At 42.8% G+C, this 27329-nt stretch overlaps 5 non-coding genes across 5 annotated transcripts; all 5 read right to left on the reverse strand.

Moving 5' to 3' along the window:
• Positions 1-9934: 9934 nt before the first annotated feature.
• trnak-uuu (transfer RNA lysine (anticodon UUU)) lies at positions 9935-10007 on the reverse strand. Its single transcript has one exon. It is a non-coding gene; the product is annotated as a tRNA-Lys (tRNA).
• Positions 10008-12294: 2287 nt separating this feature from the next.
• On the reverse strand, positions 12295-12367 carry trnak-uuu (transfer RNA lysine (anticodon UUU)). Its single transcript has one exon. It is a non-coding gene; the product is annotated as a tRNA-Lys (tRNA).
• A 7576-nt stretch (positions 12368-19943) lies between these two features.
• On the reverse strand, positions 19944-20016 carry trnak-uuu (transfer RNA lysine (anticodon UUU)). The gene has a single exon. It is a non-coding gene; the product is annotated as a tRNA-Lys (tRNA).
• Positions 20017-20455: 439 nt separating this feature from the next.
• On the reverse strand, positions 20456-20528 carry trnak-uuu (transfer RNA lysine (anticodon UUU)). The gene has a single exon. It is a non-coding gene; the product is annotated as a tRNA-Lys (tRNA).
• A 2289-nt stretch (positions 20529-22817) lies between these two features.
• Positions 22818-22890, reverse strand: trnak-uuu (transfer RNA lysine (anticodon UUU)). Its single transcript has one exon. It is a non-coding gene; the product is annotated as a tRNA-Lys (tRNA).
• Positions 22891-27329: the final 4439 nt, after the last annotated feature.

Raw genomic sequence — 27329 nt, forward strand, 5'->3', positions numbered from 1 at the left:
GTAACGAAGAACACCCGTAGTTTACAGGCGACTGATTAAACCAAGGCTCCACGCAGACAACACTCCGATCTGTGACCCGGGATGTCTTCTTCTTCTGTGGGACTTCAGTAGAATCAGGTTCCGGTTTCTTCTCAGTGTTTTATCTCAGGTGAACTTTGGTGTTTCTCGGCGGCAGTGGGGTGAAACGAGTTAAATTATATATGAACAAACAGCACAAAAACAAAAAGGATTAGAGGTTTAGTGCTTCAGAAAGATTAGATTCCAAACTCCGTACCCTGCGAAACTGCGCGTGTTTTATGAGAATGGTATGGAACTGTATCAGACGACAGACATGAGGATCAGACGGCTGCCCGTCAGCGTGATCAAACCGAGGGAAAGCCTGGCTGAGCAGTTATCCCGATCTGCTTGGGAAATAGTAAGAATAACGAGGAAGCAGGGGACGGGAGGAGGTGCGAGACAATATCAAGAAGAGTCTGTGAGTTTTCCGAAGACAGCCCTCACCCCCTCCGGAAGAGCCATAAGGTTCGGCTAAATTTAAAAGTGTTGATAGGATAAACGGAAGCAAAAATAGACGGAGTTCTACGCATTTCAAGAAACACTTATCATAACGTGGATTTCATAATACTCAATTTTTAAAATTCATTCACTCACTCCTTTTTCCCCACCTGAATGAGAATATATATATGGGAGGAATACACAGGGAAAACTTTTCTGTGTAATGAACATAGCCTTATTAACTTACTTCCATGAGTAGTGTAATGGGGCTTTCCCCCAACTCACAGGGAGGAAGGTAGAGGAGCGTAGCCCACGGCTAGACGTTTCCTCTAGCTCAACCCAGGGTCATCCAGTAGAGACCTCAGCCTTGGAATCACACTTGCGTTGTTTTGTTTTTATTATTCCCGTTTCTTGGTTCGAATTTGTTCAGGGAGTAGATCGATAAAGTTTTATTCTGCTAGTTTCAATGATATATTGATAGATAAATACACACGGCTAAGGGCGAAATAAAATTCATTTCTGTTAATGTCAATGGGCTGTTAAATCCAACCAAACGTTGTAACATTCTATTTTACAGGAAATGGTGACAATTACAGAAAAATCACTTAAGTGATAACGAACATGGAAAACCAAAGAGAATGGGCTTCACTAATTCGTTTTTCTTCTCATATAAATCAGGGCATAGGAGAGGAGTTGCTATTCCTATCTCAAGCAAGCTAAATTTTGAGAAAGTATTCTATATGGGAGATAAGGAGGGCAGATATATTCTGGTAAGGGGGAATATAGATGGAAATTCAGTTACTCTATTCAATATATACGCACCCCAAGGAAGTGATATTAGTTATTTGCAGAAAATTACGAATATTATGGTAACGGAAACAGAAGGTCTCCTGATATGTGGGGGAGACTTAAATTTACAATTACAATGAAAGTTAGACACTTCCAATAGAAAAACCTATGAAACAAAATCCTTGCATAAGAGAGTTAATAGACTTTTTGAGGATGTTGGTTTAATTGATATATGGAGGACCTTTTCCCCGATAGAATGAATTACACTCATTATTCTACCCCCCCCCGCCCCATTCTGTATAAACAAGAATAGACTATTTCATAACATTAGGGAAGGATAAGGACAAAGTAAACACCTGTGCAATTTGGAAAATAGATGTAGGTGACCCTGCACATATATATTAATGTGTTGATTTTGACCTACAACCAAAGAATGGTATTTCGAAACTAAATTCAAGTCTACTCAATGATCCCTACTTTAAGGAAAAAAAATTAAAAATAAATTGGTCTTTACTTAGAATTCAATGATACTGGAGAGGTTTCACCTCCCATTCTATGGGATACTCTGAAGGCTGTCTTAAGAGGGAAAATTATGGCGATATCTTCATATAAGAATAACAAAGGAAGAAAACAATAGAGGAATTACAAAATAGGCTGAAGGAACCAGGAAAGAAAACACAAATTGAATTTGGCACAGGATACATCAGAGGAAATTAAAATTATAAGGCATGAAATTAATAGTTTGGCTAGGCAAGAAATGAGGAAGAATTTAATGTTTCTGAAACAGAGACATTATGAAAGTGAATCTAAGTCTATTGAAAGTACTGGCGTGTAAACTGAAGAAAAAGATAGCAAAAATACAATTCATAGAATTAGGGTTCCAAGAACAAAAATTATAAAAAATAACCTGAGTGAAATTCAAGAAGCTCTAGAAGTGCTTTACAAAACTCTGCCGTCGATAACTATTGCTTATTCCTTTGTTATTATTATTTTGTTGATTTTTTCACTGGTTGCATTTTCATCGTTTGTTGCCTTTTGAGAATGGGCTGTTTGTCAGCCTTTGCTGTTAATGGTTTTTCATGGATTCCATCGTGGTTCTTCATAGCGACTGGGAATGCTGCAAGAAAATGAACCTCAGGGCAAGATGGTAACATTTATGCACTTTGATAATGACTTTTCTATAAACTTTGACGTACCTTGAACTTTGATTATACGGGCCGTAGAGAGACGTGTGTTTCTGACGTCACGGGTCGAGTCCACTGTACTCTGTTGCGTTTCTGCACATTCACATTGCTTTACCAGGAAATTATGCAAACGGCATGTTCAACACTACATGGAGGTCTCAGTGACAAGTTGCTGACTCGTTTTCCGATGCAGTTGGATTTTAAATATAAATTTAGCGGCCGAACAGGGACTTGAACCCTGGACCCTCAGATTAAAAGTCTGATGCTCTACCGACTGAGCGATCCGGGCTCTGTAGGATGTCTGAAATTTCCAGCAAGGAAATAGCGACACACACGAAATGCTGGAGGAATTCAGCAGACCAGGCAGCATCTATGGAAAAGAGTAAGCAGTCGATGTTTCTGGCCGGGAACTTTTATCAGGACTTTAACTTTTAATTCTTTTGAACGTAGGAGGTTTGAGGGGGACGGTGACCTGCCAGAGGTATATATAATTACGAGGGTGATAGACAGAGTGAAAGAAGACGCAACATATACACACATAAAATGCTGGAGGAACTCAGCAGGCCGGGCAGCAGGTATGGAAAAGAGTAAATAGTCGACGTTTCTGGCCGAGACACTTCATCAGAACCAGAAAAGATGGGGAGAATTCAGAATAATAAGGTGGGCGAGGGGGAGGAGAGGAAGTAATACAAGGTGACAGGTGATAGGTGAACAACAGGAATTCTGCAGACGCTGGAAATTCAAGCAACACACATCAAAGTTGCTGGTGAACGCAGCAGGCCAGGCAGCATCTATAGGAAGAGGCGCAGTCGACGTTTCAGGCCGAGACCCTTCGTCAGGACTTTGCTGGAGGAATTCAGCAGACCAGGCAGCATGTATGGAATAGAGTAAACAGTCGACGTTTCGGGCAGAGACGCTTCATCAGGACTGGGAAGGATGCCGAGAATTCAGAGTAAGAAGTTGTGGGGTGGGGAGAGGGAGGGGAGGAAAAAATACGAGGTGACAGGTGATAGGTGAAACCGGACGCGGGAGCAGGGTTCAGGTAACGAAGAACACCCGTAGTTTACAGGCGACTGATTAAACCAAGGCTCCACGCAGACAACACTCCGATCTGTGACCCGGGATGTCTTCTTCTTCTGTGGGACTTCAGTAGAATCAGGTTCCGGTTTCTTCTCAGTGTTTTATCTCAGGTGAACTTTGGTGTTTCTCGGCGGCAGTGGGGTGAAACGAGTTAAATTATATATGAACAAACAGCACAAAAACAAAAAGGATTAGAGGTTTAGTGCTTCAGAAAGATTAGATTCCAAACTCCGTACCCTGCGAAACTGCGCGTGTTTTATGAGAATGGTATGGAACTGTATCAGACGACAGACATGAGGATCAGACGGCTGCCCGTCAGCGTGATCAAACCGAGGGAAAGCCTGGCTGAGCAGTTATCCCGATCTGCTTGGGAAATAGTAAGAATAACGAGGAAGCAGGGGACGGGAGGAGGTGCGAGACAATATCAAGAAGAGTCTGTGAGTTTTCCGAAGACAGCCCTCACCCCCTCCGGAAGAGCCATAAGGTTCGGCTAAATTTAAAAGTGTTGATAGGATAAACGGAAGCAAAAATAGACAGAGTTCTACGCATTTCAAGAAACACTTATCATAACGTGGATTTCATAATACTCAATTTTTAAAATTCATTCACTCACTCCTTTTTCCCCACCTGAATGAGAATATATATATGGGAGGAATACACAGGGAAAACTTTTCTGTGTAATGAACATAGCCTTATTAACTTACTTCCATGAGTAGTGTAATGGGGCTTTCCCCCAACTCACAGGGAGGAAGGTAGAGGAGCGTAGCCCACGGCTAGACGTTTCCTCTAGCTCAACCCAGGGTCATCCAGTAGAGACCTCAGCCTTGGAATCACACTTGCGTTGTTTTGTTTTTATTATTCCCGTTTCTTGGTTCGAATTTGTTCAGGGAGTAGATCGATAAAGTTTTATTCTGCTAGTTTCAATGATATATTGATAGATAAATACACACGGCTAAGGGCGAAATAAAATTCATTTCTGTTAATGTCAATGGGCTGTTAAATCCAACCAAACGTTGTAACATTCTATTTTACAGGAAATGGTGACAATTACAGAAAAATCACTTAAGTGATAACGAACATGGAAAACCAAAGAGAATGGGCTTCACTAATTCGTTTTTCTTCTCATATAAATCAGGGCATAGGAGAGGAGTTGCTATTCCTATCTCAAGCAAGCTAAATTTTGAGAAAGTATTCTATATGGGAGATAAGGAGGGCAGATATATTCTGGTAAGGGGGAATATAGATGGAAATTCAGTTACTCTATTCAATATATACGCACCCCAAGGAAGTGATATTAGTTATTTGCAGAAAATTACGAATATTATGGTAACGGAAACAGAAGGTCTCCTGATATGTGGGGGAGACTTAAATTTACAATTACAACGAAAGTTAGACACTTCCAATAGAAAAATCTATGAAACAAAATCCTTGCATAAGAGAGTTAATAGACTTTTTGAGGATGTTGGTTTAATTGATATATGGAGGACCTTTTCCCCGATAGAATGAATTACACTCATTATTCTACACCCCCCCCCGCCCCATTCTGTATAAACAAGAATAGACTATTTCATAACATTAGGGAAGGATAAGGACAAAGTAAACACCTGTGCAATTTGGAAAATAGATGTAGGTGACCCTGCACATATATATTAATGTGTTGATTTTGACCTACAACCAAAGAATGGTATTTCGAAACTAAATTCAAGTCTACTCAATGATCCCTACTTTAAGGAAAAAAAATTAAAAATAAATTAGTCTTTACTTAGAATTCAATGATACTGGAGAGGTTTCACCTCCCATTCTATGGGATACTCTGAAGGCTGTCTTAAGAGGGAAAATTATGGCGATATCTTCATATAAGAATAACAAAGGAAGAAAACAATAGAGGAATTACAAAATAGGCTGAAGGAACCAGGAAAGAAAACACAAATTGAATTTGGCACAGGATACATCAGAGGAAATTAAAATTATAAGGCATGAAATTAATAGTTTGGCTAGGCAAGAAATGAGGAAGAATTTAATGTTTCTGAAACAGAGACATTATGAAAGTGAATCTAAGTCTATTGAAAGTACTGGCGTGTAAACTGAAGAAAAAGATAGCAAAAATACAATTCATAGAATTAGGGATCCAAGAACAAAAATTATAAAAAATAACCTGAGTGAAATTCAAGAAGCTCTAGAAGTGCTTTACAAAACTCTGTTGTCGATAACTATTGCTTATTCCTTTGTTATTATTATTTTGTTGATTTTTTCACTCGTTGCATTTTCATCGTTTGTTGCCTTTTGAGAATGGGCTGTTTGTCAGCCTTTGCTGTTAATGGTTTTTCATGGATTCCATCGTGGTTCTTCATAGCGATCGGGAATGCTGCAAGAAAATGAACCTCAGGGCAAGATGGTAACATTTATGCACTTTGATAATGACTTTTCTATAAACTTTGACGTACCTTGAACTTTGATTATACGGGCCGTAGAGAGACGTGTGTTTCTGATGTCACAGGGTCGAGTCCACTGTACTCTGTTGCGTTTCTGCACATTCACATTGCTTTACCAGGAAATTATGCAAACGGCATGTTCAACACTACATGGAGGTCTCAGTGACAAGTTGCTGACTCGTTTTCCGATGCAGTTGGATTTTAAATATAAATTTAGCGGCCGAACAGGGACTTGAACCCTGGACCCTCAGATTAAAAGTCTGATGCTCTACCGACTGAGCTATCCGGGCTCTGTTGGATGTCTGAAATTTCCAGCAAGGAAACAGCGACACACACGAAATGCTGGATGAATTCAGCAGGCCGGGCAGCATCTATGGAAAAGAGTAAGTAGTCGACGTTTCAGGCCGGGAACTTTTATCAGGACTTTAAGTCTTAATTCTTTTGAACGTAGGAGGTTTGAGGGGGACGGTGACCTGCCAGAGGTATATATAATTATGAGGGTGATAGACAGAGTGAAAGAAGACGCAACATATACACACATAAAATGCTGGAGGAACTCAGCAGGCCGGGCAGCAGGTATGGAAAAGAGTAAATAGTCGACGTTTCGGGCCGAGACACTTCATCAGAACCAGAAAGGATGGGGAGAATTCAGAATAATAAGGTGGGGGAGGGGGAGGAGAGGAAGTAATACAAGGTGACAGGTGATAGGTGAAACCGGACGCGGAGTAGGGTTCAGGTAACGAAGAACACCAGTAGTTTACAGGCGATTGATTAAACCAAGGATCCACACCAGCAACACTGCGATCTATGACCCGAGGTGTCTTCTTCTTCTGTCAGACTTCAGTAGAATCAGATTCTGGTTTCTTCTCAGTGTTTTATCTGAGGTGAACTTTGCTGTTTCTCGGCGGCGGTGGGGTTAAACGAGTTTAAATTACAAATGAACAAACAACACAAAAACAAAGGATTAGAGATTTAGCCCTTCAGAAAGATTAGATTCCAAACTCCGTACCCTGCAACACTGCGGGTGTTTTATGAGGATAGTGTGCAACTGTCGCAGATAGTGGAAGAGGCGACTACAGACATTAGGATCAGAGGGCTCCCCGTCATCGTGATGAAACCAAGGGAAAGTCTGGCTGAGCAGTTATCCCGACGTGCTTGGGAAATAGTAAGAGAACCGAGGAAGCAGGAGACGGTAGGAGGGCGAGAGAGTATCAGGAAGAGTCTGTGAGTTTTCCGAAGACAGCCCTCCCCCACCTCCAGGAGAGCCATAATGTTTGGCTAACTTTAAAAGTATTGATCAGATAAATGGAAGCATAAATAGACGTTACTATACCTATTTGAAGAAATACTTATTATAACGTGGATTTCATATTACTCAATTTTTAAAATTCATTCATTCACCCCTTTTCCCCCACCTAAATGAGAACATATATATGGGAGGAATATACAGGGAAATCTGTTCTGTGTAATGGACATAGCCTTATTAACTTACTTTTATGGGTACTGTAATGGGGGCCTTCCCCAACTCAGAGGGAGGAAGGGCTATCTCCCACGGCTAGAAGTTTCCTCTAGCTCAACCCACGGTCATCTGCTGGCGACCTCAGCCTTGGAATCACACTTTTGTTGTCTTTTATTTTATTATTCGCGTTTCTTGGTTCTTATTTGTTCAGGGAGTAGATCGAGTAAGTTTTATTCTGCTAGTTTCAATGATATATTGATAGATAAATACACACGGCTAAGGACGAAATAAAATTCATTTCTGTTAACGGCAATGGGCTGTTAAATCCAACCAAACGTAGTAAAATTCCATCCAAAATGAAAAAGGAACAAACCCATGTCGTATATTTACAGGAAAATCTCTTAATTTGCACATGAAAATTATTGAGCATGGAAAAGTAAAGAGAATGGGCTTCACTGATTTGTTTTCCTCCTCATATAAATCAGGATATAGGAGAGGAGTTGCTATTCTTATCTCAAGCAAGCTAAATTTTGAAAAAAGTATTCGAAATGGGAGATAAGGAAGGCAGATTTATTCTGGTAAGGGGGAATATAGATGGAAACTCAGTTACTCTATTGAATATATACAAACCCTCAGGAAGTGATAGTAGTTTCTTTCAGAAAATTACTAATATTATGGTAACGGAAACAGAAGGTCTCCTGATATGTGGAGACTTGAATTTACAATTACAACGAAAGTTAGACACTTGCAACAGAAAAACCTATGAAACAAACTCCTTACGTAAGAGATTTAATACACTTCTTGAGGATGTTGGTTTAATTGATATATGGAGGGATCTTTTCTCCCACAGAATGGATTACACTCATTATTCTGCCCCCCCCCATTCTATATATACAAGAATAGACTATGTCATAACATGAGGAAAAGACAAAGACAAAATAAACACCTATGGAATTGGGGCAATAGATATAACTGACCGTGCACATATATATTTAGCTGTTGATTTTGACCTAGAACCAAAGAATGCTATTTGGAAAATAAATTCAAGTCTACTCAATGATCCCTACATTGAGCAACAAATTAAAAAAAAATTGGTCTTCACTTAGAATTCAATGACACTGGAGAGGTTTCACCTCCCATTCTATGGGATACTCTCAAGGTTGTCTTAAGAGGGAAAATTATAGCAACATCTTCAAAAAGAAAAAAAAAAGGAATAAAATATGAAAGGAATTACAAAATAGACTGAAGGAACTAGAGAAAAAGCGCAAATTGAATTTGGCACAGGATACATTAGAGGAAATTAAAATTATAAGGCATGAAATTAATAGTTTGGCGAGGCAAGAAATCAGGAAGAACTGAATGTTTCTGAAACAGAGACATTATGAAAGTGAATCTAAGTTTATGAAAATACTGGCGTGGAACTGAAGAAAAAGATAGCCAAAAATACAATTCATAGAATTAGGGATCCAAAAATTATAAAAAATAACCTGAGTGAAATTCAAGAAGCGCTTGAAGTGTTTTACACAGCTCTGTCGTCGATAACTTTTGCTTATTCCTTTGTTATTATTATTTTGTTTATCTTTTTCTCTCGTTGCATTTTCATCGTTTGTTGCCTTTTGAGAATGGGCTGTTTGTCAGCCTTTGCTGTTAATGGTTTTTCATGGATTCCATCGTGGTTCTTCATAGCGATCGGGAATGCTGCAAGAAAATGAACCTCAGGGCAAGATGGTAACATTTATGCACTTTGATAATGACTTTTCTATAAACTTTGACGTACCTTGAACTTTGATTATACGGGCCGTAGAGAGACGTGTGTTTCTGACGTCACGGGTCGAGTCCACTGTACTCTGTTGCGTTTCTGCACATTCACATTGCTTTACCAGGAAATTATGCAAACGGCATGTTCAACACTACATGGAGGTCTCAGTGACAAGTTGCTGACTCGTTTTCCGATGCAGTTGGATTTTAAATATAAATTTAGCGCCCGAACAGGGACTTGAACCCTGGACCCTCAGATTAAAAGTCTGATGCTCTACCGAATGAGCTATCCGGGCTCTGTTGGATGTCTGAAATTTCCAGCAAGGAAACAGCGACACACACGAAATGCTGGATGAATTCAGCAGGCCGGGCAGCATCTATGGAAAAGAGTAAGCAGTCGACGTTTCAGGCCGGGAACTTTTATCAGGACTTTAAGTCTTAATTCTTTTGAACGTAGGAGGTTTGAGGGGGACGGTGACCTGCCAGAGCTATATATATAATTATGACGGTGATAGACAGAGTGAACAAACAACACAAAAACAAAGGATTAGAGATTTAGCCCTTCAGAAAGATTAGATTCCAAACTCCGTACCCTGCAACACTGCGGGTGTTTTATGAGGGTAGTGTGCAACCGTCGCAGATAGTGGAAGAGGCGACTACAGACATTAGGATCAGAGGGCTGCACGTCGGCTAATCGCTAGGCGACCCGATAAGTTTACTTTGAACTCTTGATGCATCGCCTGAACAGGGACTTGAACCCTGGACCCTCAGATTAAAAGTCTGATGCTCTACCGACTGAGCTATCCGGGCTTCCAGAAAATGAACCAGCTTACACGTATCTGGGAGGAACTCCATCTGCCGCTTCTCAGCCCAGTTTTGCATCCTATCAGTGTCCCGCTGTAACCTCTGACAGCCCTCCACACTATCCACAACACCTACGCCCTTGGTGTCATCAGAAAATTTACTAACCCATCCCTCCACTTCCTCATCCAGGTCATTTATGAAAATCAAGACGAGAAGGGGTCCCGGAACAGATCCCTGAGGTACGCCACTGGTCACCAACCTCCTTGCAGAATATGTCCCGTCTACAACCGCTCTTTGTCTTCTGTGAGCAAGCCAATTCTGGATCCACAAAGCAATGTCCCCTTGGATCCCATTCCTCCTTAATTTCTTAATAAGCCTTGCATGGGGTACGCGGTCAAATGCCTTGCTGAAATCCACACAAACTATATCTACTGCTCTACATTCATCACTGTGTTTAGTCACATGCTCAAAAAAATCATCGGGCTGAGGCACAACCTTTCATAAAGCCATGTTGGCTATACCTAATTATATTATACTTCTCCAAATGTTCATAAACCTTGCCTCTCAGGATCTTATCCAGCAACTTACCAACCACTGAGGTAAGACTCATGGTCTATAATTTCCTGGGCTATCTCTACTCCCTTTCTTGAATAAAGAAACAAAATCCGCAAACCTCCAATCCTCCGGAAACTCTCTCGTCTCTATTGATGATGCAAATATCATTGCCAGAAGCCAGCCATATCTCCCCTCGCCTCCCACAATAGCCTGGGGTACATTTCATTCGGTTCCGGTGACTTATCCGACTTTGATGCTTTCCAAAATCTCCGGCCCTTTCTCTTTTTTAATATCTACATGTTCAAGTATTTCCAGTCCGTGCAAGTCATCCCTAGAATCGCCAAGAATCTTTTCCGTTGTGAATACTGGAGCAAAGTACTCATTAAGTACCTCTGCTATCTCCTCCGGTTCCATACACATGCAGAGTTTCTTTCGGCATCTGAGGAATTAGAGCTTCCCGTGCACTTTCCTCGCCGCAGCAGGATCGGGGGAAATTGTGGGTGATATTTACACCGGGGAACCTCAGCCATCCACACTTGAACACCGCTGCTGCAGACAGGAGCGCGTGCTCCGCCACAGTCCGTGACGTCAACAACCGGCTCCTCCCTCCGGCTGACACCGACAGAACAGCGATCGCCTCGACAACGTCCGACCGACTCTCTCTCCTCCTGGCACCGCTCTGCAGGACGGCTACTGGGTGTCAGACATTTAAGAAAGCGCCCTGCTTGTCCTTCCCGGCCGTCAGGCACGGACTTGAAATCTTCGGGCGTTACTCCAAGTGCGATGTGAATTCAGCGCCTAAACAGGGATTTGAATTGTGGACCCTGAGGTTGAAAGTTTGAAGCTCTGCAGACTGGTGTATCCAGGCTCCGGGTCACCGGCTGCCAACGCGCCCTCTGCTGTCTGACTAACCCCCGCCCGCTCAAACTTCGGGCGTGTTTTCTGTGCGTGGTAAATTGCCATGTTGGTTCATTATTAACACACGTGTCGAGCTACAGTGAAAAACATGGTTTGCATACCCGTGTTCCGCGTGATGGCGTTATGCACTGAAATGTTTGAAGGTCGGAAAGGGTCCGATGAGCTGACGGGCCTGTCGCTGCGCTCTCTAATTCTTCAAAGTCAACAAGGATCCTGCAGAAGACTACCGGGAGAGTCTGCGGGGTGACGTCACACTCCCGCCTTTCCCACCGCGTCCGGAAGGAGCTGCTCATCAGCTTCAGGGAACGAGGAGGAGGACGCGCCTCTGACTCCATCAATGCCCTGAGGTGGAGATTTACTTTTTCTTTTCTTTATTTGTGAATCGACACACCGCGGATTAGACTCTACCGGTCCTTTCAGCAGCTCTGTCTCAGCAAGCTGTAACATCACCGATCTAACGCCAGCCCCTTGCAAAAAAAGGGACCATTTATAATGTCCAGTTAAACTACCCTCATGGACTGCGGGAGGAAACCGGGGCACTCGGGGATAAAGCACGCAGTCTACGGGGCCGACGCACGGACGTTTTACAGAGGAGGCCGGGTTGAACTCCGAATCCCTCACCGCCGCCCCGCACAAACTGTAATATCGTTGCGCTTCGGGCTACGCCTCCGAGGTGCCTGAACCAATCTGTGGGTAGTCTATGGGCTTCTAACTTCAGGCTCCTGTGAATCTTCACCAGAGAAGCGTATCGCTGGCAATATAACGCGTGTCGGCTAATCGCTAGGCGACCCAATAAGTTTACTTTGAACTCTTGATGCATCGCCCGAACAGGGACTTGAACCCTGGACCCTCAGATTAAAAGTCTGATGCTCTACCGACTGAGCTATCCGGGCTCTGTAGGATGTCTGAAATTTCCAGCAAGGAAATAGCGACACACACGAAATGCTGGAGGAATTCAGCAGGCCGGGCAGCATCTATGGAAAAGAGTAAGCAGTCGACGTTTCTGACCGGGAACTTTTATCAGGACTTTAACTTTTAATTCTTTTGAACGTAGGAGGTTTGAGGGGGACGGTGACCTGCCAGAGGTATATATAATTACGAGGGTGATAGACAGAGTGAAAGAAGACGCAACATATACACACATAAAATGCTGGAGGAACTCAGCAGGCCGGGCAGCAGGTATGGAAAAGAGTAAATAGTCGACGTTTCTGGCCGAGACACTTCATCAGAACCAGAAAAGATGGGGAGAATTCAGAATAATAAGGTGGGGGAGGGGGAGGAGAGGAAGTAATACAAGGTGACAGGTGATAGGTGAAACCGGACGCGGAGTAGGGTTCAGGTAACGAAGAACACCAGTAGTTTACAGGCGATTGATTAAACCAAGGATCCACACCAGCAACACTGCGATCTATGACCCGAGGTGTCTTCTTCTTCTGTCAGACTTCAGTAGAATCAGATTCTGGTTTCTTCTCAGTGTTTTATTGAGGTGAACTTTGCTGTTTCTCGGCGGCAGTGGGGTGAAACGAGTTAAATTATATATGAACAAACAACACAAAAACAAAGGATTAGAGATTTAGCCCTTCAGAAAGATTAGATTCCAAACTCCGTACCCTGCACCACTGCGGGTGTTTTATGAGGGTAGTGTGCAACTGTCGCAGATAGTGGAAGAGGCGACTACAGACATTAGGATCAGAGGGCTGCCCGTCGGCTAATAGCTAGGCGACGCAATAAGTTTACTTTGAACTCTTGATGCATCGCCCGAACAGGGACTTGAACCCTGGACCCTCAGATTAAAAGTCTGATGCTCTACCGACTGAGCGATCCGGGCTCTGTAGGATGTCTGAAATTTCCAGCAAGGAAATAGCGACACACACGAAATGCTGGAGGAATTCAGCAGACCAGGCAGCATCTATGGAAAAGAGGAAGCAGTCGACGTTTCTGGCTGGGAACTTTTATCAGGACTTTAACTTTTAATTCTTTTGAACGTAGGAGGTTTGAGGGGGACGGTGACCTGCCAGAGGTATATATAATTACGAGGGTGATAGACAGAGTGAAAGAAGACGCAACATATACACACATAAAATGCTGGAGGAACTCAGCAGGCCGGGCAGCAGGTATGGAAAAGAGTAAATAGTCGATGTTTCTGGCCGAGACACTTCATCAGAACCAGAAAAGATGGGGAGAATTCAGAATAATAAGGTGGGGGAGGGGGAGGAGAGGAAGTAATACAAGGTGACAGGTGATAGGTGAACAACAGGATGCTGGAAATTCAAGCAACACACATCAAAGTTGCTGGTGAACGCAGCAGGCCAAGCAGCATCTATAGGAAGAGGCGCAGTCGACGTTTCAGGCCGAGACCCTTCGTCAGGACTTTGCTGGAGGAATTCAGCAGGCCAGACAGCATGTATGGAATAGAGTAAACATTCGACGTTTCGGGCAGAGACGCTTCATCAGGACTGGGAAGGATGCCGAGAATTCAGAGTAAGAAGTTGTGGGGTGGGGAGGGGGAGGGGAGGAAAAAATACGAGGTGACAGGTGATAGGTGAAACCGGACGCGGGAGCAGGGTTCAGGTAACGAAGAACACCCGTAGTTTACAGGCGACTGATTAAACCAAGGCTCCACGCAGACAACACTCCGATCTGTGACCCGGGATGTCTTCTTCTTCTGTGGGACTTCAGTAGAATCAGGTTCCGGTTTCTTCTCAGTGTTTTATCTCAGGTGAACTTTGGTGTTTCTCGGCGGCAGTGGGGTGAAACGAGTTAAATTATATATGAACAAACAGCACAAAAACAAAAAGGATTAGAGGTTTAGTGCTTCAGAAAGATTAGATTCCAAACTCCGTACCCTGCGAAACTGCGCGTGTTTTATGAGAATGGTATGGAACTGTATCAGACGACAGACATGAGGATCAGACGGCTGCCCGTCAGCGTGATCAAACCGAGGGAAAGCCTGGCTGAGCAGTTATCCCGATCTGCTTGGGAAATAGTAAGAATAAGGAGGAAGCAGGGGACGGGAGGAGGTGCGAGACAATATCAAGAAGAGTCTGTGAGTTTTCCGAAGACAGCCCTCACCCCCTCCGGAAGAGCCATAAGGTTCGGCTAAATTTAAAAGTGTTGATAGGATAAACGGAAGCAAAAATAGACAGAGTTCTACGCATTTCAAGAAACACTTATCATAACGTGGATTTCATAATACTCAATTTTTAAAATTCATTCACTCACTCCTTTTTCCCCACCTGAATGAGAATATATATATGGGAGGAATACACAGGGAAAACTTTTCTGTGTAATGAACATAGCCTTATTAACTTACTTCCATGAGTAGTGTAATGGGGCTTTCCCCCAACTCACAGGGAGGAAGGTAGAGGAGCGTAGCCCACGGCTAGACGTTTCCTCCAGCTCAACCCAGGGTCATCCAGTAGAGACCTCAGCCTTGGAATCACACTTGCGTTGTTTTGTTTTTATTATTCCCGTTTCTTGGTTCGAATTTGTTCAGGGAGTAGATCGATAAAGTTTTATTCTGCTAGTTTCAATGATATATTGATAGATAAATACACACGGCTAAGGGCGAAATAAATTCATTTCTGTTAATGTCAATGAGCTGTTAAATCCAACCAAACGTTGTAACATTCTATTTTACAGGAAATGGTGACAATTACAGAAAAATCACTTAAGTGATAACGAACATGGAAAACCAAAGAGAATGGGCTTCACTAATTCGTTTTTCTTCTCATATAAATCAGGGCATAGGAGAGGAGTTGCTATTCCTATCTCAAGCAAGCTAAATTTTGAGAAAGTATTCTATATGGGAGATAAGGAGGGCAGATATATTCTGGTAAGGGGGAATATAGATGGAAATTCAGTTACTCTATTCAATATATACGCACCCCAAGGAAGTGATATTAGTTATTTGCAGAAAATTACGAATATTATGGTAACGGAAACAGAAGGTCTCCTGATATGTGGGGGAGACTTAAATTTACAATTACAACGAAAGTTAGACACTTCCAATAGAAAAACCTATGAAACAAAATCCTTGCATAAGAGAGTTAATAGACTTTTTGAGGATGTTGGTTTAATTGATATATGGAGGACCTTTTCCCCGATAGAATGAATTACACTCATTATTCTACACCCCCCCCCCCCGCCCCATTCTGTATAAACAAGAATAGACTATTTCATAACATTAGGGAAGGATAAGGACAAAGTAAACACCTGTGCAATTTGGAAAATAGATGTAGGTGACCCTGCACATATATATTAATGTGTTGATTTTGACCTACAACCAAAGAATGGTATTTCGAAACTAAATTCAAGTCTACTCAATGATCCCTACTTTAAGGAAAAAAAATTAAAAATAAATTAGTCTTTACTTAGAATTCAATGATACTGGAGAGGTTTCACCTCCCATTCTATGGGATACTCTGAAGGCTGTCTTAAGAGGGAAAATTATGGCGATATCTTCATATAAGAATAACAAAGGAAGAAAACAATAGAGGAATTACAAAATAGGCTGAAGGAACCAGGAAAGAAAACACAAATTGAATTTGGCACAGGATACATCAGAGGAAATTAAAATTATAAGGCATGAAATTAATAGTTTGGCTAGGCAAGAAATCAGGAAGAATTTAATGTTTCTGAAACAGAGACATTATGAAAGTGAATCTAAGTCTATTGAAAGTACTGGCGTGTAAACTGAAGAAAAAGATAGCAAAAATACAATTCATAGAATTAGGGTTCCAAGAACAAAAATTATAAAAAATAACCTGAGTGAAATTCAAGAAGCTCTAGAAGTGCTTTACAAAACTCTGTCGTCGATAACTATTGCTTATTCCTTTGTTATTATTATTTTGTTGATTTTTTCACTGGTTGCATTTTCATCGTTTGTTGCCTTTTGAGAATGGGCTGTTTGTCAGCCTTTGCTGTTAATGGTTTTTCATGGATTCCATCGTGGTTCTTCATAGCGATCGGGAATGCTGCAAGAAAATGAACCTCAGGGCAAGATGGTAACATTTATGCACTTTGATAATGACTTTTCTATAAACTTTGACGTACCTTGAACTTTGATTAGACGTGTGTTTCTGACGTCACGGGTCGAGTCCACTGTACTCTGTTGCGTTTCTGCACATTCACATTGCTTTACCAGGAAATTATGCAAACGGCATGTTCAACACTACATGGAGGTCTCAGTGACAAGTTGCTGACTCGTTTTCCGATGCAGTTGGATTTTAAATATAAATTTAGCGGCCGAACAGGGACTTGAACCCTGGACCCTCAGATTAAAAGTCTGATGCTCTACCGACTGAGCTATCCGGGCTCTGTTGGATGTCTGAAATTTCCAGCAAGGAATCAGCGACACACACTAAATGCTGGAGGAATTCAGCAGGCCGGGCAGCATCTATGGAAAAGAGTAAGCAGTCGACGTTTCAGGCCGGGAACTTTTATCAGGACTTTAAGTCTTAATTCTTTTGAACGTAGGAGGTTTGAGGGGGACGGTGACCTGCCAGAGGTATATATAATTATGAGGGTGATAGACAGAGTGAAAGAAGACGCAACATATACACACATAAAATGCTGGAGGAACTCAGCAGGCCGGGCAGCAGGTATGGAAAAGAGTAAATAGTCGACGTTTCGGGCCGAGACACTTCATCAGAACCAGAAAGGATGGGGAGAATTCAGAATAATAAGGTGGGGGAGGGGGAGGAGAGGAAGTAATACAAGGTGACAGGTGATAGGTGAAACCGGACGCGGAGTAGGGTTCAGGTAACGAAGAACACCAGTAGTTTACAGGCGATTGATTAAACCAAGGATCCACACCAGCAACACTGCGATCTATGACCCGAGGTGTCTTCTTCTTCTGTCAGACTTCAGTAGAATCAGATTCTGGTTTCTTCTCAGTGTTTTATCTGAGGTGAACTTTGCTGTTTCTCGGCGGCGGTGGGGTTAAACGAGTTTAAATTACAAATGAACAAACAACACAAAAACAAAGGATTAGAGATTTAGCCCTTCAGAAAGATTAGATTCCAAACTCCGTACCCTGCAACACTGCGGGTGTTTTATGAGGATAGTGTGCAACTGTCGCAGATAGTGGAAGAGGCGACTACAGACATTAGGATCAGAGGGCTCCCCGTCATCGTGATGAAACCAAGGGAAAGTCTGGCTGAGCAGTTATCCCGACCTGCTTGGGAAATAGTAAGAGAACCGAGGAAGCAGGAGACGGTAGGAGGGCGAGAGAGTATCAGGAAGAGTCTGTGAGTTTTCCGAAGACAGCCCTCCCCCACCTCCAGGAGAGCCATAATGTTTGGCTAACTTTAAAAGTATTGATCAGATAAATGGAAGCATAAATAGACGTTACTATACCTATTTGAAGAAATACTTATTATAACGTGGATTTCATATTACTCAATTTTTAAAATTCATTCATTCACCCCTTTTCCCCCACCTAAATGAGAACATATATATGGGAGGAATATACAGGGAAATCTGTTCTGTGTAATGGACATAGCCTTATTAACTTACTTTTATGGGTACTGTAATGGGGGCCTTCCCCAACTCAGAGGGAGGAAGGGCTATCTCCCACGGCTAGAAGTTTCCTCTAGCTCAACCCACGGTCATCTGCTGGCGACCTCAGCCTTGGAATCACACTTTTGTTGTCTTTTATTTTATTATTCGCGTTTCTTGGTTCTTATTTGTTCAGGGAGTAGATCGAGTAAGTTTTATTCTGCTAGTTTCAATGATATATTGATAGATAAATACACACGGCTAAGGACGAAATAAAATTCATTTCTGTTAACGGCAATGGGCTGTTAAATCCAACCAAACGTAGTAAAATTCCATCCAAAATGAAAAAGGAACAAACCCATGTCGTATATTTACAGGAAAATCTCTTAATTTGCACATGAAAATTATTGAGCATGGAAAAGTAAAGAGAATGGGCTTCACTGATTTGTTTTCCTCCTCATATAAATCAGGATATAGGAGAGGAGTTGCTATTCTTATCTCAAGCAAGCTAAATTTTGAAAAAAGTATTCGAAATGGGAGATAAGGAAGGCAGATTTATTCTGGTAAGGGGGAATATAGATGGAAACTCAGTTACTCTATTGAATATATACAAACCCTCAGGAAGTGATAGTAGTTTCTTTCAGAAAATTACTAATATTATGGTAACGGAAACAGAAGGTCTCCTGATATGTGGAGACTTGAATTTACAATTACAACGAAAGTTAGACACTTGCAACAGAAAAACCTATGAAACAAACTCCTTACGTAAGAGATTTAATACACTTCTTGAGGATGTTGGTTTAATTGATATATGGAGGGATCTTTTCTCCCACAGAATGGATTACACTCATTATTCTGCCCCCCCCCCCATTCTATATATACAAGAATAGACTATGTCATAACATGAGGAAAAGACAAAGACAAAATAAACACCTATGGAATTGGGGCAATAGATATAACTGACCGTGCACATATATATTTAGCTGTTGATTTTGACCTAGAACCAAAGAATGCTATTTGGAAAATAAATTCAAGTCTACTCAATGATCCCTACATTGAGCAACAAATTAAAAAAAAATTGGTCTTCACTTAGAATTCAATGACACTGGAGAGGTTTCACCTCCCATTCTATGGGATACTCTCAAGGTTGTCTTAAGAGGGAAAATTATAGCAACATCTTCAAAAAGAAAAAAAAAAGGAATAAAATATGAAAGGAATTACAAAATAGACTGAAGGAACTAGAGAAAAAGCGCAAATTGAATTTGGCACAGGATACATTAGAGGAAATTAAAATTATAAGGCATGAAATTAATAGTTTGGCGAGGCAAGAAATCAGGAAGAACTGAATGTTTCTGAAACAGAGACATTATGAAAGTGAATCTAAGTTTATGAAAATATTGGCGTGGAACTGAAGAAAAAGATAGCCAAAAATACAATTCATAGAATTAGGGATCCAAAAATTATAAAAAATAACCTGAGTGAAATTCAAGAAGCGCTTGAAGTGTTTTACACAGCTCTGTCGTCGATAACTTTTGCTTATTCCTTTGTTATTATTATTTTGTTTATCTTTTTCTCTCGTTGCATTTTCATCGTTTGTTGCCTTTTGAGAATGGGCTGTTTGTCAGCCTTTGCTGTTAATGGTTTTTCATGGATTCCATCGTGGTTCTTCATAGCGATCGGGAATGCTGCAAGAAAATGAACCTCAGGGCAAGATGGTAACATTTATGCACTTTGATAATGACTTTTCTATAAACTTTGACGTACCTTGAACTTTGATTATACGGGCCGTAGATCGACGTGTGTTTCTGATGTCACGGGTCGAGTCCACTGTACTCTGTTGCGTTTCTGCACATTCACATTGCTTTACCAGGAAATTATGCAAACGGCATGTTCAACACTACATGGAGGTCTCAGTGACAAGTTGCTGACTCGTTTTCCGATGCAGTTGGATTTTAAATATAAATTTAGCGCCCGAACAGGGACTTGAACCCTGGACCCTCAGATTAAAAGTCTGATGCTCTACCGACTGAGCTATCCGGGCTCTGTTGGATGTCTGAAATTTCCAGCAAGGAAACAGCGACACACACGAAATGCTGGAGGAATTCAGCAGGCCGGGCAGCATCTATGGAAAAGAGTAAGCAGTCGACGTTTCAGGCCGGGAACTTTTATCAGGACTTTAAGTCTTAATTCTTTTGAACGTAGGAGGTTTGAGGGGGACGGTGACCTGCCAGAGGTATATATAATTATGAGGGTGATAGACAGAGTGAACAAACAACACAAAAACAAAGGATTAGAGATTTAGCCCTTCAGAAAGATTAGATTCCAAACTCCGTACCCTGCAACACTGCGGGTGTTTTATGAGGGTAGTGTGCAACCGCCGCAGATAGTGGAAGAGGCGACTACAGACATTAGGATCAGACGGCTGCACGTCGGCTAATCGCTAGGCGACCCGATAAGTTTACTTTGAACTCTTGATGCATCGCCTGAACAGGGACTTGAACCCTGGACCCTCAGATTAAAAGTCTGATGCTCTACCGACTGAGCTATCCGGGCTTCCAGAAAATGAACCAGCTTACACGTATCTGGGAGGAACTCCATCTGCCGCTTCTCAGCCCAGTTTTGCATCCTATCAGTGTCCCGCTGTAACCTCTGACAGCCCTCCACACTATCCACAACACCTACGCCCTTGGTGTCATCAGAAAATTTACTAACCCATCCCTCCACTTCCTCATCCAGGTCATTTATGAAAATCAAGACGAGAAGGGGTCCCGGAACAGATCCCTGAGGTACGCCACTGGTCACCAACCTCCTTGCAGAATATGTCCCGTCTACAACCGCTCTTTGTCTTCTGTGAGCAAGCCAATTCTGGATCCACAAAGCAATGTCCCCTTGGATCCCATTCCTCCTTAATTTCTTAATAAGCCTTGCATGGGGTACGCGGTCAAATGCCTTGCTGAAATCCACACAAACTATATCTACTGCTCTACATTCATCACTGTGTTTAGTCACATGCTCAAAAAAATCATCGGGCTGAGGCACAACCTTTCATAAAGCCAGGCTGACTATTCCTAATTATATTATACTTCTCCAAATGTTCATAAACCTTGCCTCTCAGGATCTTATCCAGCAACTTACCAACCACTGAGGTAAGACTCATGGTCTATAATTTCCTGGGCTATCTCTACTCCCTTTCTTGAATAAAGAAACAACATCCGCAAACCTCCAATCCTCCGGAAACTCTCTCGTCTCTATTGATGATGCAAATATCATTGCCAGAAGCCAGCCATATCTCCCCTCGCCTCCCACAATAGCCTGGGGTACATTTCATTCGGTTCCGGTGACTTATCCGACTTTGATGCTTTCCAAAATCTCCGGCCCTTTCTCTTTTTTAATATCTACATGTTCAAGTATTTCCAGTCCGTGCAAGTCATCCCTAGAATCGCCAAGAATCTTTTCCGTTGTGAATACTGGAGCAAAGTACTCATTAAGTACCTCTGCTATCTCCTCCGGTTCCATACACATGCAGAGTTTCTTTCGGCATCTGAGGAATTAGAGCTTCCCGTGCACTTTCCTCGCCGCAGCAGGATCGGGGGAAATTGTGGGTGATATTTACACCGGGGAACCTCAGCCATCCACACTTGAACACCGCTGCTGCAGACAGGAGCGCGTGCTCCGCCACGGTCCGTGACGTCAACAACCGGCTCCTCCCTCCGGCTGACACCGACAGAACAGCGATCGCCTCGACAACGTCCGACCGACTCTCTCTCCTCCTGGCACCGCTCTGCAGGACGGCTACTGGGTGTCAGACATTTAAGAAAGCGCCCTGCTTGTCCTTCCCGGCCGTCAGGCACGGACTTGAAATCTTCGGGCGTTACTCCAAGTGCGATGTGAATTCAGCGCCTAAACAGGGATTTGAATTGTGGACCCTGAGGTTGAAAGTTTGAAGCTCTGCAGACTGGTGTATCCAGGCTCCGGGTCACCGGCTGCCAACGCGCCCTCTGCTGTCTGACTAACCCCCGCCCGCTCAAACTTCGGGCGTGTTTTCTGTGCGTGGTAAGTTGCCATTTTGGTTCATTATTAACACACGTGTCGAGCTACAGTGAAAAACATGGTTTGCATACCCGTGTTCCGCGTGATGGCGTTATGCACTGAAATGTTTGAAGGTCGGAAAGGGTCCGATGAGCTGACGGGCCTGTCGCTGCGCTCTCTAATTCTTCAAAGTCAACAAGGATCCTGCAGAAGACTACCGGGAGAGTCTGCGGGGTGACGTCACACTCCCGCCTTTCCCACCGCGTCCGGAAGGAGCTGCTCATCAGCTTCAGGGAACGAGGAGGAGGACGCGCCTCTGACTCCATCAATGCCCTGAGGTGGAGATTTACTTTCTTTCTTTTCTTTATTTGTGAATCGACACACCGCGGATTAGACTCTACCGGTCCTTTCAGCAGCTCTGTCTCAGCAAGCTGTAACATCACCGATCTAACGCCAGCCCCTTGCAAAAAAAGGGACCATTTATAATGTCCAGTTAAACTACCCTCATGGACTGCGGGAGGAAACCGGGGCACTCGGGGATAAAGCACGCAGTCTACGGGGCCGACGCACGGACGTTTTACAGAGGAGGCCGGGTTGAACTCCGAATCCCTCACCGCCGCCCCGCACAAACTGTAATATCGTTGCGCTTCGGGCTACGCCTCCGAGGTGCCTGAACCAATCTGTGGGTAGTCTATGGGCTTCTAACTTCAGGCTCCTGTGAATCTTCACCAGAGAAGCGTATCGCTGGCAATATAACGCGTGTCGGCTAATCGCTAGGCGACCCAATAAGTTTACTTTGAACTCTTGATGCATCGCCCGAACAGGGACTTGAACCCTGGACCCTCAGATTAAAAGTCTGATGCTCTACCGACTGAGCTATCCGGGCTCTGTAGGATGTCTGAAATTTCCAGCAAGGAAATAGCGACACACACGAAATGCTGGAGGAATTCAGCAGGCCGGGCAGCATCTATGGAAAAGAGTAAGCAGTCGACGTTTCTGACCGGGAACTTTTATCAGGACTTTAACTTTTAATTCTTTTGAACGTAGGAGGTTTGAGGGGGACGGTGACCTGCCAGAGGTATATATAATTACGAGGGTGATAGACAGAGTGAAAGAAGACGCAACATATACACACATAAAATGCTGGAGGAACTCAGCAGGCCGGGCAGCAGGTATGGAAAAGAGTAAATAGTCGACGTTTCTGGCCGAGACACTTCATCAGAACCAGAAAAGATGGGGAGAATTCAGAATAATAAGGTGGGGGAGGGGGAGGAGAGGAAGTAATACAAGGTGACAGGTGATAGGTGAACAACAGGAATTCTGCAGACGCTGGAAATTCAAGCAACACACATCAAAGTTGCTGGTGAACGCAGCAGGCCAGGCAGCATCTATAGGAAGAGGCGCAGTCGACGTTTCAGGCCGAGACCCTTCGTCAGGACTTTGCTGGAGGAATTCAGCAGACCAGGCAGCATGTATGGAATAGAGTAAACAGTCGACGTTTCGGGCAGAGACGCTTCATCAGGACTGGGAAGGATGCCGAGAATTCAGAGTAAGAAGTTGTGGGGTGGGGAGAGGGAGGGGAGGAAAAAATACGAGGTGACAGGTGATAGGTGAAACCGGACGCGGGAGCAGGGTTCAGGTAACGAAGAACACCCGTAGTTTACAGGCGACTGATTAAACCAAGGCTCCACGCAGACAACACTCCGATCTGTGACCCGGGATGTCTTCTTCTTCTGTGGGACTTCAGTAGAATCAGGTTCCGGTTTCTTCTCAGTGTTTTATCTCAGGTGAACTTTGGTGTTTCTCGGCGGCAGTGGGGTGAAACGAGTTAAATTATATATGAACAAACAGCACAAAAACAAAAAGGATTAGAGGTTTAGTGCTTCAGAAAGATTAGATTCCAAACTCCGTACCCTGCGAAACTGCGCGTGTTTTATGAGAATGGTATGGAACTGTATCAGACGACAGACATGAGGATCAGACGGCTGCCCGTCAGCGTGATCAAACCGAGGGAAAGCCTGGCTGAGCAGTTATCCCGATCTGCTTGGGAAATAGTAAGAATAACGAGGAAGCAGGGGACGGGAGGAGGTGCGAGACAATATCAAGAAGAGTCTGTGAGTTTTCCGAAGACAGCCCTCACCCCCTCCGGAAGAGCCATAAGGTTCGGCTAAATTTAAAAGTGTTGATAGGATAAACGGAAGCAAAAATAGACAGAGTTCTACGCATTTCAAGAAACACTTATCATAACGTGGATTTCATAATACTCAATTTTTAAAATTCATTCACTCACTCCTTTTTCCCCACCTGAATGAGAATATATATATGGGAGGAATACACAGGGAAAACTTTTCTGTGTAATGAACATAGCCTTATTAACTTACTTCCATGAGTAGTGTAATGGGGCTTTCCCCCAACTCACAGGGAGGAAGGTAGAGGAGCGTAGCCCACGGCTAGACGTTTCCTCTAGCTCAACCCAGGGTCATCCAGTAGAGACCTCAGCCTTGGAATCACACTTGCGTTGTTTTGTTTTTATTATTCCCGTTTCTTGGTTCGAATTTGTTCAGGGAGTAGATCGATAAAGTTTTATTCTGCTAGTTTCAATGATATATTGATAGATAAATACACACGGCTAAGGGCGAAATAAAATTCATTTCTGTTAATGTCAATGGGCTGTTAAATCCAACCAAACGTTGTAACATTCTATTTTACAGGAAATGGTGACAATTACAGAAAAATCACTTAAGTGATAACGAACATGGAAAACCAAAGAGAATGGGCTTCACTAATTCGTTTTTCTTCTCATATAAATCAGGGCATAGGAGAGGAGTTGCTATTCCTATCTCAAGCAAGCTAAATTTTGAGAAAGTATTCTATATGGGAGATAAGGAGGGCAGATATATTCTGGTAAGGGGGAATATAGATGGAAATTCAGTTACTCTATTCAATATATACGCACCCCAAGGAAGTGATATTAGTTATTTGCAGAAAATTACGAATATTATGGTAACGGAAACAGAAGGTCTCCTGATATGTGGGGGAGACTTAAATTTACAATTACAATGAAAGTTAGACACTTCCAATAGAAAAACCTATGAAACAAAATCCTTGCATAAGAGAGTTAATAGACTTTTTGAGGATGTTGGTTTAATTGATATATGGAGGACCTTTTCCCCGATAGAATGAATTACACTCATTATTCTACACCCCCCACCCCGCCCCATTCTGTATAAACAAGAATAGACTATTTCATAACATTAGGGAAGGATAAGGACAAAGTAAACACCTGTGCAATTTGGAAAATAGATGTAGGTGACCCTGCACATATATATTAATGTGTTGATTTTGACCTACAACCAAAGAATGGTATTTCGAAACTAAATTCAAGTCTACTCAATGATCCCTACTTTAAGGAAAAAAAATTAAAAATAAATTGGTCTTTACTTAGAATTCAATGATACTGGAGAGGTTTCACCTCCCATTCTATGGGATACTCTGAAGGCTGTCTTAAGAGGGAAAATTATGGCGATATCTTCATATAAGAATAACAAAGGAAGAAAACAATAGAGGAATTACAAAATAGGCTGAAGGAACCAGGAAAGAAAACACAAATTGAATTTGGCACAGGATACATCAGAGGAAATTAAAATTATAAGGCATGAAATTAATAGTTTGGCTAGGCAAGAAATGAGGAAGAATTTAATGTTTCTGAAACAGAGACATTATGAAAGTGAATCTAAGTCTATTGAAAGTACTGGCGTGTAAACTGAAGAAAAAGATAGCAAAAATACAATTCATAGAATTAGGGTTCCAAGAACAAAAATTATAAAAAATAACCTGAGTGAAATTCAAGAAGCTCTAGAAGTGCTTTACAAAACTCTGTCGTCGATAACTATTGCTTATTCCTTTGTTATTATTATTTTGTTGATTTTTTCACTGGTTGCATTTTCATCGTTTGTTGCCTTTTGAGAATGGGCTGTTTGTCAGCCTTTGCTGTTAATGGTTTTTCATGGATTCCATCGTGGTTCTTCATAGCGACTGGGAATGCTGCAAGAAAATGAACCTCAGGGCAAGATGGTAACATTTATGCACTTTGATAATGACTTTTCTATAAACTTTGACGTACCTTGAACTTTGATTATACGGGCCGTAGAGAGACGTGTGTTTCTGACGTCACGGGTCGAGTCCACTGTACTCTGTTGCGTTTCTGCACATTCACATTGCTTTACCAGGAAATTATGCAAACGGCATGTTCAACACTACATGGAGGTCTCAGTGACAAGTTGCTGACTCGTTTTCCGATGCAGTTGGATTTTAAATATAAATTTAGCGCCCGAACAGGGACTTGAACCCTGGACCCTCAGATTAAAAGTCTGATGCTCTACCGACTGAGCGATCCGGGCTCTGTAGGATGTCTGAAATTTCCAGCAAGGAAATAGCGACACACACGAAATGCTGGAGGAATTCAGCAGACCAGGCAGCATCTATGGAAAAGAGTAAGCAGTCGATGTTTCTGGCCGGGAACTTTTATCAGGACTTTAACTTTTAATTCTTTTGAACGTAGGAGGTTTGAGGGGGACGGTGACCTGCCAGAGGTATATATAATTACGAGGGTGATAGACAGAGTGAAAGAAGACGCAACATATACACACATAAAATGCTGGAGGAACTCAGCAGGCCGGGCAGCAGGTATGGAAAAGAGTAAATAGTCGACGTTTCTGGCCGAGACACTTCATCAGAACCAGAAAAGATGGGGAGAATTCAGAATAATAAGGTGGGGGAGGGGGAGGAGAGGAAGTAATACAAGGTGACAGGTGATAGGTGAACAACAGGAATTCTGCAGACGCTGGAAATTCAAGCAACACACATCAAAGTTGCTGGTGAACGCAGCAGGCCAGGCAGCATCTATAGGAAGAGGCGCAGTCGACGTTTCAGGCCGAGACCCTTCGTCAGGACTTTGCTGGAGGAATTCAGCAGACCAGGCAGCATGTATGGAATAGAGTAAACAGTCGACGTTTCGGGCAGAGACGCTTCATCAGGACTGGGAAGGATGCCGAGAATTCAGAGTAAGAAGTTGTGGGGTGGGGAGAGGGAGGGGAGGAAAAAATACGAGGTGACAGGTGATAGGTGAAACCGGACGCGGGAGCAGGGTTCAGGTAACGAAGAACACCCGTAGTTTACAGGCGACTGATTAAACCAAGGCTCCACGCAGACAACACTCCGATCTGTGACCCGGGATGTCTTCTTCTTCTGTGGGACTTCAGTAGAATCAGGTTCCGGTTTCTTCTCAGTGTTTTATCTCAGGTGAACTTTGGTGTTTCTCGGCGG

Source organism: Mobula hypostoma, chromosome 31 (assembly GCF_963921235.1).
Source record: "Mobula hypostoma chromosome 31, sMobHyp1.1, whole genome shotgun sequence".
Classification (NCBI taxonomy): Eukaryota; Metazoa; Chordata; class Chondrichthyes; order Myliobatiformes; family Myliobatidae; genus Mobula; species Mobula hypostoma.